The following is a 13,436-nucleotide window of genomic DNA, read 5'->3' as shown; positions in this document are numbered from 1 at the left end:
CCTAACTTCGGCTTTCTTGGTTGGTAATATTGATCAGTTGGTTTTGGACGGCTAGGTTTATTGGGTGTATGGTTTTAACATCTAATAATAAGTAAACCTTTGTTCTTACGTGCTACGTGTTCTTTACGTCTCTCTCGTATAAACATTTGTATCGTATACGTAGGGGATTCCGCACCCTCGTGTTACGAGATACTCCTGTGTAGATCCGGCTGGGAACCTACAATTTACCTATATATATATATATATAAAGCTTACGTATTCTCACCAACATTCGTGTTGACAAGATCTATTTTTATATATCCTACAGGTACACGTAATTGATATTGTTCAATACTGAAGATATTAGTTTTACCTTAGGATATTTATTTAAAATACAAAAGTATGATGTATTTGTTTCTTATTATTGAATTTGTGTACATGTTTAATGATAATAAAATTAAATAATTATTGTCGCTTTAATTAGTGTCTTTTGAGCTATTGCCCAATCAATACGTTACCCCCGGCATGTTACGCCACCTTTGGTCTAGGTGTGACAAATTATCCATATACAAGTGTGAAAAATTATCTATATACAAGTGTGAATGAACTGAAGTGTGTATAGCTACAAGTATGTATAAGAACTATGTTCATTCTGTGAGTCCTACACGTGTTGAGGTCAGTTAGGATGGCGAATCACTATATCTCCGCGTAGGGCGTAGACGATGTAAGGCGTGAACAATAGAGAGGACGTAGCCTCTACATGTTTGCGTATATGGGTTTTGTTACTAAGTAGTAAGAAGGACTAAGCCTTCTACATACTTTCATGAAGAGATCGGGTGACGCAAGTACTACAGAGGATTAAGTCTCAACATGCTTTCGTGTATAAGTTGTATGGTGTAAGTACTAGAGAGGACTAAGCCTTTACATGCTTCCATGTAAAAGTTGTGAGCCCATGGAGGACTAAGCGTCTACATATTTATTCATGTAATGTGGTGTAAGTATAAGGAAGGGCAAGCCTTTTATGTACTTACGGTGGAAGAATGATGCAAAGGTGATGTGCATAATTAGATGTGTAAGTTGTGTTATGTGTGCGTGTGTGTGTGTGTGTGTGTGTGTATGATGTAAATAAGAGGTAAGAGTCAAGATGTACTATGTGGATTCGTAAACACATAGATGACTTTTAGTATGCACGCATGTGGTTAGTTAATGAAGTGAAGGAGCTTGGAGTGCATGTAAGGCTATATACACTTTTCGGGATCCAATGAGTGTTGGAATTATGGACCGGTTCGGTTAAGTCAGCACGGCCGACCCGGTTATGACCCCTGAGAGTTACACCTTGGGCAACGAACTGAAATCGACTTAAATTATTTAACTGGTTTATGTCGAACATAAACGGATGGAATTATTATTTATAATAGTTATAAATAATATAGTTTATTTACTAATTAAATAAACTAGTATGGGCTTTTAAATGACAAATAAATCGAGTCGGGCTCATGGCTCGTTTATAGTTTTACAAGTATTATATTATTATGATTTATAATCATAATTTTAATAATAACCTAAAACTGCAAGAAGGTTGGGTACGTGAACCATATTGCCGTCATTATCACTTTGATAATTTCAATTATATATTGCAAGTAGTAAAGGCAATTCATCTATTGGTTTTTGGTGATACACTGAACACGAAACCGGCTGTCGATATCACTGTTCAACCCGCCCCGCCGCTGCCACCGTCCACCGCCGCCACCGCAACCTATCTTGTTTGGTTCGTCGCCTAGCACCGCTCGTTGAATCTAGGTGTATCAACCGGTTATTTATTAACCGGGGTAAACTTAAATTAATTGTCGATTTACAATTATAATTTGTTTGCTTTGACTCGTACTCGTATTGTTTGTAACCGGATCCTGTACGGTTCCTAAAAGTGTTGATTATTGGTTTTAATATTCCGCTGCGTATTCTTTTATTAATATGATTAATAACTATGAAACCTTTATAATTAAAATCTAGTTTAATTGTTAAACCATTGACTAATCACCACTGGAACTCAACACTAGTATAAGAGCCTTGGTTACAACATAAGAGTCAGTCGAATCCGGTATTTTTAAACAGTTCTACAACACAAACTTCAAGGTTGTTGAAGTTTGTGATCTAGATAAAATTTTAGGGTAACATTGGTTTGGTCAAAATTTTATTTATTTTATTTGACCATAAGGATTTCCCGATTTTATTTTTTGGTGAGTATGTAAATTCGGCCCGACCTTGTTTGTTTGGTTGAATGGTTTTTGGTTTTTGACCATATAGATGGTTTAAAAGTTGTATTTATTTTTCGGTTTAATTTATGGTTTTTGCCACCTTGATGGTTCAAAATGGTAATAGATAGGGTTTAGTTTTTCATTACTTATGTATTATTACCAACATTTGTGTTGACAAACTCTATTTTTATATATGCTACAAGTACAAGTAATTTATATTGTTCAAGATTGAAGATATTAGTTTTACCTTAGGATATTTATTCAAAATACAAAAGTATGATGTATTTGTTACTTATTATTGAAGTTGTGTAATTGTTTAAGGCTAATGAAATTTAATAATTATTGTCGCTTTAATTAGTGTCTTTTGAGCTACTGTCCAATCAATACGTTACGCCCCGACATTTTACGCCACCTTTGGTCGAGGTGTGACAAATTATCTATATACAAGTGTGAATGAACTGAAGTATGTATAGCTACAAGTATGTATAAGTAGAACTGTGTTCATTTTGTGAGTCCTACACGTGTTGTGGTCAGTTAGGATGGAAAATCACTATATCTTCGCGTAGGACGTAGACGATGTAAGGCGTGAACAATAGAGAGGATGTAGTCTCTACATGTTTGCATATATGGGTTTTGTAACTAAGTAGTAAGAAGGACTAAGCCTTCTACATACTTTCATGAAGAGATCGGGATGGCGCAAGTACTAGGGAGGATTAAGTCTCAACGTGCTTTCGTGTATAAGTTGTATGGTGTAAGTACTAGAGAGGACTAAGCCTATACATGATCTAGTGTATAAGTTGTGTGGTGTAAGTACGAGTGAGGACTAAGCCTTTACATGCTTCCATGTAAAAGTTGTGAGACGTAAGTTCCATGGAGGACTAAGCGTCTACATATTTATTCATGTAATGTGGTGTAAGTATAAGGAAGGGCAAGCCTTTTATGTACTTATGGTGGAAGAATGATGCAAAGGTGATGTGCATAATTAGATGTGTAAGTTGTGGTATGTGTGCGTGTGTGTGTATATATATATGATGTAAATAAGAGGTAAGATTCAAGATGTACTATGTGGATTGGTAAACACATAGATGACTTTTAGTATGCACGCATGTGGTTAGTTAATGAAGAGAAGGAGTTTGGAGTGCATGTAGGGCTATATACACTTTTCGGGATCTAATGAGTGTTGGAATTATGGACCGGTTCGGTTAAGTCAGCATGGCCTACCCGGTTATGACCCGTGAGAGTTACACCTTGGGAAACGAACTAAAATCCTCTTAAACTGTGTAACTGGTAAATTATGAACATAAACGGATGGAATTATTATTTATAATAGTTATAAATAATATAGTTTATTTACTTATTAAATAAACTAGTATAGGCTTTTAAACGAAAAATAAATCAAGTCGGGCTCATGGCCCGTTTATAGTTTTACAAGTATTATATAATTATGATTTATAATCATAATTATAATAATAACCTAAAACTACGAGAAGGTTGGGTACGTGAACCATATTGCCGTCATTTCACCTTGATAACTGCAATTATATATTGCAAGTAGTAAAGGCAATTCGTCTATTGGTTTTTGGTGATACATTAAACACAGAACCGGTTGCCGCTGTCACTGTTTCAACTCGCCCCGCCGCTGTCACCGTGCACCGCCGCCACCGCAACCTATCTTGTTTGGTTCGTCGCCTAGCACCGCTCGTTGAACCTCGGTGTCTCAACCGGTTATTTATTAACCGAGGTAACTTAAATTAATTGTCGATTTACAATTATAATTTGTTTGGTTTGGCTCGTACTCGTATTCTTTGTAACCGGATCCTGTAAAGTTCCTGTACGGTTCTTTTATTAATACGATCAATAACTATGAAACCTTTATACTAAAAACGAGTTTAATTGTTAAACCATTGACTAATCATCATTGGAACCCAACACTGGTATCAAAGCCTTGATTACAACATACGAGTCGAATATGGTATTTTAAAAGTTCTACATCACAAACTTCAAGGTTGTTGAAGTTTTTGATCTAGATAAAATTTTAGGGCAACATTGGTTTGGTCAAACTTTTATTTATTTTATTTGACCAAAATGATTTCCGAATTTTATTTTTTGGTGAGTATGTAAATTCGGCCCGACCTTGTTTGTTTGGTTTAATGGTTTTTGGTTTTTGGCCATATGGATGGTTCAAAAGTTGTATTTATTTTTCGGTTTTAATTTATGATTTTTGGCCACCTTGATGGTTCAAAATAGTAATAGATAGGGTTTAGTTTTTCATTACTTGTATTAGTGAATTTTGTAATGAAGAAGACCCGAAGGAAATCGAGGACGGGCTCATGGAGTTCTTGAATTCAGTGGGAGTTACCAAAGATGACGGGATGCACCAAGATTCCATCCTTGTGGTTGTTTTTTGTTGTGCCCCTCGTCCCGATTGATCTTGTTAATAGGCTCTAGCAAGATCAATCACTAATCTTGGCCATTTAAGATTCACATATATTAATCAACAAGAAGTTATTAGAAAACAATATAAAATTCGTTTTATGTATGATATTTCAGCAACAACATCTTGTTGATCAGATGCTCCAGCTTTCTCAGCAGTTGTTTGTGGTTCTTGAATTTCTTCAAGATCAACAATATTATTTCCAGTTCCTCGATCGAGAATTTCTTTCTCGAGAAAGTGGCCTTCCTTTTGATAGAAATCAAATTTGTATCAGGGTGGAAGAAATAATATCCGCTTTGGCTAATTTTTCTAAGTTGGTTTTCCACTTTGTTTTGAAACTCTTTGAACTTTTCAAAAGTTTCATGTTTGTGTTTCATAAGATACACATAAGAATATCGACTATAATCGTCAATAAAAGAATCTTTCATGATTTCTAGACATAGTTATGAAAGGGCCACACGCATCAGTATGTATGAGTCCTAACATATCATTTGCTCATTCACTTTTATGAGTGAATGAGTCCTTGACGAGTTTGCTTTTAATAATTGTAGCTTTCGCAACGTTTACTTGTCGCAGAGGGATTTTCTTTCGGCTTTTTTGCTTTTCGTCATTTAACCCTTCTCGTAGACAACCTTGCAACCTTAAAAGTTGTCGTGTGGGCCATCTAGCAACTTACCTAGTGAGTTTACATACCCCTTTTTCATCTTTTATATTTTGGGGGTAGCATGTATACCTTATTTAATTTTATTCATTGTTTTATCTCTATATCTATTACAAAACACAATTCGTTATATGTTTATGTGTGATGATTAGAATATTTATGACTATGATCTATGTGCTTAAGTGTTTATTTTATGTTTGGCGGTTGGTATCTCATCCTCATCTATTCTCATCTAGTATGATCATACATTTACCCAAGTACTTTGATTTCGTATCAATAAGAATGGGTCCACATCTATTTAGTTGTTTACATTTTCATAAGAATTGTAATACTCATCATTTACATATGAATTGTGGTTTTTATCTATATATGTATCTCAACTAAAACTTATGTATTGTCACCAACATTCGTGTTGACAAACTCTATTTTTATACATGCTACAGGTACAAGTAATTTACAATGATCAAGATTGAAGATATTAGTTTTTACTTTAGGATATATATTCAAACAATAAATATGATGTATTTGTTACGATTATTGAATTTGTGTACTCGTTTAATGTTAATGAAATTAAATAATTATTGTCGCTTTAATTAGTGTCTTTTGAGCTACTGTCCAATCAATACGTTACGTCCCGACATGTTCCGCCTTTGGTCGGGGTGTGACATTCATCACTGACCTTAATGTGGTTATGAGTATTCATAAACCAATCGAGGTGTTGTGTGATAACACGGGTGGTATTGCTCAGGCCAAAGAGCCCAGATCTCATCACAGAGCCAAGCACATTCTAAGAAAGTTCCACCTTATACGAAAAATTATGGAAAGAGGAGACATCATAATAATCAAATTAGACACAGATCAAAACCTAGCAAACCCGCTCACTAAACCGATGACACAGGACAAGCATGCCCAACACAGGGATGCTATCGGTCTTAGTTTAGATAGTCATTTGTTTTGATTTAGTAATCGGATGTATGAATATTTAAACATTTATACTTTTGGGTTCACTTTTGATTTAATGGTTAAATGCAAATGTTGAATATTATAACCTTGTTCCTTTTAATACGTTTAATCCATGAATATTGTATTCTAAATTATCCATAGTCGGTTAGACTCGTGAGAACGATTCTGAGATAAGACTATTCTGACTTTAGACTCAAGGAGTTGACTTTTAAATTCACAGACCTCATTATGAATGACGTTGGATGTAACTCGCATCAAATCATCTTCATGGATCTTAGTCATAATGTGTTTTGATGTTGGTATAATCATTTAGTACCTTAGACCTGAGATACATATTAGAACTTTCATTTACTAAATGCTATTCTTTGATTAGTGTGAACCGCTGTCGCGTAACTGCCGACTATAAAGGCATTGGTTGGGAATATTCTGAAGTTCAGTGGGAGTTGTATGTAATCAAGATGGGTATGTGTACTCTTACATGATATGTTCCTCGTTGAATCAAACTGATGATGTGTGAGGCCTTACCAAAACTTACTGTGTGTTTGATTGGACTACTTTGATTCTAGGTCGAGAACAATAATGATTGAACGCTATATGAGATTGAATCTGATCCATGTCTCATTATTCAATTTGTGTCTTATACAGAAAGGATAGATGACAGCAATTATCATAAGTTCATTATCTTGCAATAGTGTATTCCAAGATGTTTTTGGTTAACGAATTTAAAATGTCATAACCTGTTGGGAGCAGCCATGTGTATCTAGAGCACCGCTGGCTGTCAGCGTTAAAGAACTTAGCAGAAACCGTCCAAGTGGGAGACTATTGAAATTATGGACCGGTTCGGTTAAGTCAACACGGCCGACCCGATTATGACCCGTGAGAGTTGCACATTGAGCAACGAACTGAAATCCGCTTAAATTGTTTAACTGATAAATGACGAACATAAAAGGATGAAATTATTATTTAAAATAGTTATAAATAATATAATTTATTTACTAATTAAATAAACTAGTATGGGTTTTTAAATGGGAAATAAAGCGATTCGGGCTCATGGCCCATTTATAGTTTTACAAGTATTATATAATATGATTTATAACCATAATAAATCATAATTATAATAATAACCGAAAACTAAATGAAGGTTGGGTACGTGAACCATATTGTCGTCATTATCACCTTGATAATTGCAATTACATATTTGCAAGTAGTAAAGGCAATTCATCTATTGGTTCTTGGTGATACACTGAACACGGAACCGGCTGCCGCTATCACTGTTTCAACCCGTCGCCGCCGTCACCGCAGCATCGTTCATTGAACCTCGGTGTCTCAACCGATTATTTATTAACAGAGGTAAACTTAAATTAATTGTCGATTTACAATTATATTTTGTTTGGTTTGACTCATACTCGTACTGTTTGTAACCGGATCCTGTATGGTTCCTAAAAGTGTTGATTATTTGTTTTAATATTCCGCTGCGTAATCTTTTATTAATACGATTAATAACTATGAAACCTTTATAATTAAACCGGGTTTAATTGTTAAACCGTTGACTGATCACCACTGAAACCCAACCATGAGTTGTTTTTAAGAAAGTTTTGTGTAAATGTAATGATATTCTGCGAAAGTATTAATAAACTCTGATAATTAAATTGTGTTCACGTGTAATTCCAACTGTAAGTAAGTTGTCCGGTTTAGGGCCTTACACAATCACAAATACAGTATATAAAAATAAATATCTTTAATAACAATGTTGCCAAACAATTACAATCCGAGAAGTGAAACAGACAGGGGTAACGAGGAAATTACCAAACGTCTACCTATGAACGAGATAAACGAGTCTAATTATAAAAAAAAACATAGACAGTTTCACGCAGACTCTTTGCGAAAGCGTCTAATTTCGTTAATTACATTTTTAACAGACATAACATAAGAAAGTAGCTAAGTTTCACGGGTTAATCGAGTCTGTTTCACAAAAGCTTGAAAAGCTTCGAAATTGTCGCTAAAACATGAATTCATTAAATCTCAGCTAGTTCATTCTTTTTACTTTGTCACTGTTCAATCTAAAAGCATATGATCGATATCAAGTGTCTAGTGAGACCCAACATTTGGTGATCAAAGCAAGAACACAAAGAACACGATGATTTCACTATTCAATCAATTTCTTATACTCAATTTAGTTGTGAAATGATGATTACAATGAAAACCCCGTAAGAGTCACACACTAAACCTTTTGCCACACACTAACCCGCAACATCTCTTGATATATTCGTTTTAGACTTGATCATATTGTACATATGGTTGATATGTATCAGTATCAATCTAAGACCTTACACTTCTTTTTTTAGACCTAAATCCATATTGCTATCACTTAGTTTTCACATTTATCTTTCTTTACTTAATATATATCTTTTTTTTAGCTCCTCTCTTCTAATTTAAAGTTTTATATAATTAACACATGTAATACATGGTTGTCTAGCATTGTACAATAGTTCAATATTTTATCAAATATAATATTATAAATCAGAAAAATATCTTAGGAGATCAAATGTGAAACTTTGGGATTACAAAATTTTGAAAATATTACAAAATATAGAAAACAAGAAATTCATTTATGTATATAGTTGATTGAAAAATAGGGAAAATCACAACAAACTTTAAATATTTGTGAACAGTTCCATAAATGAATATTGTGTGACGAGTAACTCAATTCCGTGAGAACAGTGAAACACTATGGTAGTTGAAAACATGTTCATGTGTTTAATACGTTTGAAATAGTGCCTATTGTTTGATAAAAGCCCTTTATTATTTCCTAAAATGTATCTCTATTTATATTAAAAGAAATACCTTGCTACTTTAAAGAAAACAAAAATGGCGACATCAACAACGCATTGCAACATTGATAAAGTACGTATAGAGAATCATGACATGTTAGGGTGGTTCTATTTTAAATATCAAAGCGTATGGAATAACTAAAAGATAAAGACATGACATGTCTAAATTTCGCATTACAAACATTAGTCAATTAAATATTAAGATATTAAATTAAAAATTAATAGAAAGAACTGAAAGAAAACCACAGAAAAAAAAAAGAAAAAAGAAAAAAAAAGAGGGGACATTAAAATAAGAAAAGACATAGAATGATCAAAAGAAAAAATAAATTAAAAAAGGATGGAGGTGATTCGAAGTAGACTCACGGGTATGGGTGGCAAGGGAAAACCACCAAGGTCTAAATTATGTTTATAATGTGTTTTTTACATGTTGGTTCAATGTTTTCGGAGATCTAAAACAAACATAAATATTGAGATCTTTTTCTTTTCTTTTCTATATGTGTATAGCGTTAGAAAGTATACAACACTACTAGAAAACAAATAATTTTCCCACAAAAATTTCCTATAAATTTCTTACGACAAGTAGTTCCAACAGATTTCCAACAAAAAAATAAGCTCCAACTTTTGCTACAATATTATTTAGTAAACATTAAGTTAAGTCAAAACAGATTTTGTTGGAAATTTGTAGGAAGTTTACAACCACATGTTTTTGTAGCAATTTTGTAAGAAAAGTTGTTGGAAAACTGTTGAAAACGATTTTCAAGCATGCGTTTTTCCAACGTAACTTTTTGTTGGAAAACTGCTGGAAACTAGATTTTCCAACAAATATCCTACGAATTCACTTGTAGAAAAACATCCCTTTTTCTAGTAGTGCAAGAATTATAGAATATGAATGATATGCATTGATAACGGATATGAAACAATCATTTTTTGCTTGCGGCCAATCAGTGAGTCAGTAATTCTAAAAGAACTATATAATATCATAATACATAACTCCTATTTAAGATGGAGGCTATATAAAATAAAAGGCCTAAAGCCATGGCCACATTTTGCTTATCACGAGACGGCCTTGGTTCCCACACACACACATATATAATAAATAACAAAACAAAAGTATTGTTTTTACCGACTCAAATATATATATATATAGGTATTGAATCATTTCATAAGTTTTTTTACATCGAGAAGTGCGAGAAGTGAATGTGTAACTCCATTAATCCCTAACTTCACTCTATTTCTTATGTGTAGGTGTGTTGTGTAGGTGTATATGTATGTGTGTAGGTACGCATGTGTGTATATGTGTACGTATGTTTGTATATGTGTATGTATGTTTGTATGTGTGTAGGTACATAGGTTTGAATGTGGCTCGATACATTTATATGTTTGTAGGTAGGTTTGAATGTGTAATTAAGACATAAATACAATCAACTTACATATATGTATGTAACATCATATGAAAGGGAGTGAAATTAGGGATTAATGGAGTTATACATTCACTTCTCGCACTTCTTGCTGTAATATCATTTCTCGCAAGATCAATCCCCTATTTTATATATATTATATATATAGGGAGGTTAACGTACAATAATCAGTTATCGCACATTAAGTGTGACACCCGGTAAATTCCCAACCCCTTAAACTAAGTAATCAACCTAATAATTAGGTGATTGTAAATATTATGCGCGCCATGTTAGTCAGCGCGTGCATTTGTTATGTGCGCCCTGCGCGAGCGCGCTATGTTAAGAATCAGCGCGGGCACATTATGTGCGCCCGGCGCGAGAATATGTTAGAATCAGCGCGGACATTTATGTTTGCCCTGCGCGAGCGCGCCATGTTAGTCAGCGCGTGCATGTGTTATGTGCGCCCTGCGCGAGCGCACCATGTTAAGAACCAGCGTGAGCATATGTTATATGCGCCATGCGTGAACGTTTTGGCCTTATGTTTTCATGTAACTTAAACGTTATGTTGTCTATGGGTTGACCATCCCGCATGATGCTAAGGCGGGTGCATCCTACATCGTTTATGCGCGTGCGGAATGGAACTAACCTACCCGCATGGCGGGAACGTTGAGAGCTAGTTTGTCTGAAGCTCCAGGATGGAATTGACTTCAACATGACTGATCACTATGTTGAAATACCAAAACCACCTGGAGAATCTACAAATGAAACTCAAATGTCCCTAACTGCGAGAAGGTTACGCACCTACCCGCAGCAAAGAAATGTTCTACACGCAGGAAGCTATGCGCACCAAGTTATACGCGCAGAACACTTAGTCAAAATGATCAGATTTAAGGAAATTGTCCCCGCCCAAAAGAGGGCGGTTGCGTGTTTCAGAAAACTTCTACTTTTTACTGTACACTGTCTAAAGCACTGAAAAAGCAAACTGTAAAAGTCAACTGCCAGCCACCCACTCTCACCAACCACAGCCCTGCATGTCCTGTCCATATCAAATCAGAATCTTTAATCTACTTTTCTACTCTTTTTAATAAATAATAATAATTTCCATACCTTATCATCATTTCAAAAGATTACAATTCCCTAAAGCAAGGGATTATGTTCCCTTGAGTTTGCCTATAAATTTGTAGCCTAAATTATCACCCAAAACACACTTCAAAGAACTACAAACTTGCACTAATCTTTTCCCAAGCATCCATTGTTTCCAGCTCCGATCCTGTTACTAGACCTTCGATTCCGAGGCCAACACCAAGAAAACCCGAATCTCGATTAATCCCTTAACAAGAACCACAGGTGAGTCTCACAGCCCCATTTTCACTGTTTTCACTATTTTAAACTGTTTTCGGGGCGAGGGACACGTACTTAAATAATGTTTTATCATGGTATACTTACAAGCTAAGCAAACGATTACGTGTTTAAGTTATGTTTCATGATGAGCAATGCGAACAGTTATCTATGGTTTTTCGATGATAGTGCACCAGATTCGAGTAAGTGATCACTTTACCATTGGAACTCTAAGGGTAGGGACTGCTGGTTTGATCCGCCCACTCGTAGGGGTCGCACCTCTTACACAGACGAGTGCCTAGCATGTCACGGGGCAGTACTATGGGATTAAGCCCGCTCGTAGAGGTCGCTCCTCTTACGCAGACGAGCGCCTTGTTTTCCGGCACAACGTCCGCGCGTAACCCGCGGGACGGTATTACAGCATATATTCGCTCGTAGTGGCAGCGCCACTTACACAGACGAGCACAGTTTTCCAGAAGTGTCCGCGCGTAACCCGCGGGACGGTATTACGTTATTTTAGCTCGTAGTGGCAGCGCCACTTACACAGACGAGCACAGTTCCCAGAAATGTTCGCGCGTAACCCGCGGAACGATTTTATCAGAATATGTTGATAGAACTATGTTTTACCAAGCATGTGTTTTAATGATGCTAACAGAATTATGTTTCAGAATGATTATGAGGCAATACGATTTATCAAGTTACTAAAACTTGTGAACTCACTCAGTTTATACTGATTCAAATGTTTTTACGTGTCTTTCAGGAGATAACTAGGTAGCGCATGGAGTCACACTTAGAGCACCACACGCTGAACATCTAAAACAAGCTTTTTGGAAGATTTTGGTTTTATCCCCTCGATGCGCACGGTTACCCGCCGCGCAAGGGGATATGGCGAGGAAATCTTCAGTTTTATACTTGGATGTTTTTTTTTTTGTAATCTTAATCAATGTAATGTATTTGTATTAAACATTTCATGCGCAATGAAAATCTTTGAATGTTTTGCAATGGCCCGTGCTTAAGTATCAATCCCCACTCGTGCGCGCCCGGCTGTTTCCGCCGCTCAGGGCCGGGTGTGACAGATTGGTATCAGAGCACTGGTTATAGCGAACTAGGAAAAGAAGTTTTTAACCTAGACTATAACCTTTGGGGAATCGCATGAAATATTTTTCAAAGAATATTTTCAAAAGAAAAATCACACACGCACTTAGGAACACGGGTCACAGTGTCTAGAGATAAGAACATTATGTGCTCTGAGTACATGCGCTAAGTTTGTTGTATTTTCTTTTTTATGAAAAGAATGCCTCCAACCAGAGCCAAGGGAATTACCATGACACCCGAGGAGCTCGCAGAAATAATCGCGCAGGCGATTGCAACGCATGAGGCCAGCAAGGCCGAATCTAGTCAGGGTCGCCAAGAGAACGAGACCCCAGAACCCGAATCAGGAGCCTTGGACAAAGGTTGCTCCTATAAAACATTCATGGCCTGTAGGCCTTGGCCGTTCAAAGGCACCGAAGGAGCCATTGGGCTCTACAATTGGATTGACAAGATGGAGACAGTTCTCTCCATCAGCGGATGTAGTGA

Source organism: Bidens hawaiensis, unplaced genomic scaffold (assembly GCF_021521415.1).
Source record: "Bidens hawaiensis isolate Kalapana, Puna unplaced genomic scaffold, B.hawaiensis_p1.1 tig00021695_1, whole genome shotgun sequence".
Lineage (NCBI taxonomy): Eukaryota > Viridiplantae > Streptophyta > Magnoliopsida > Asterales > Asteraceae > Bidens > Bidens hawaiensis.
This window is presented reverse-complemented; position numbering follows the sequence as displayed.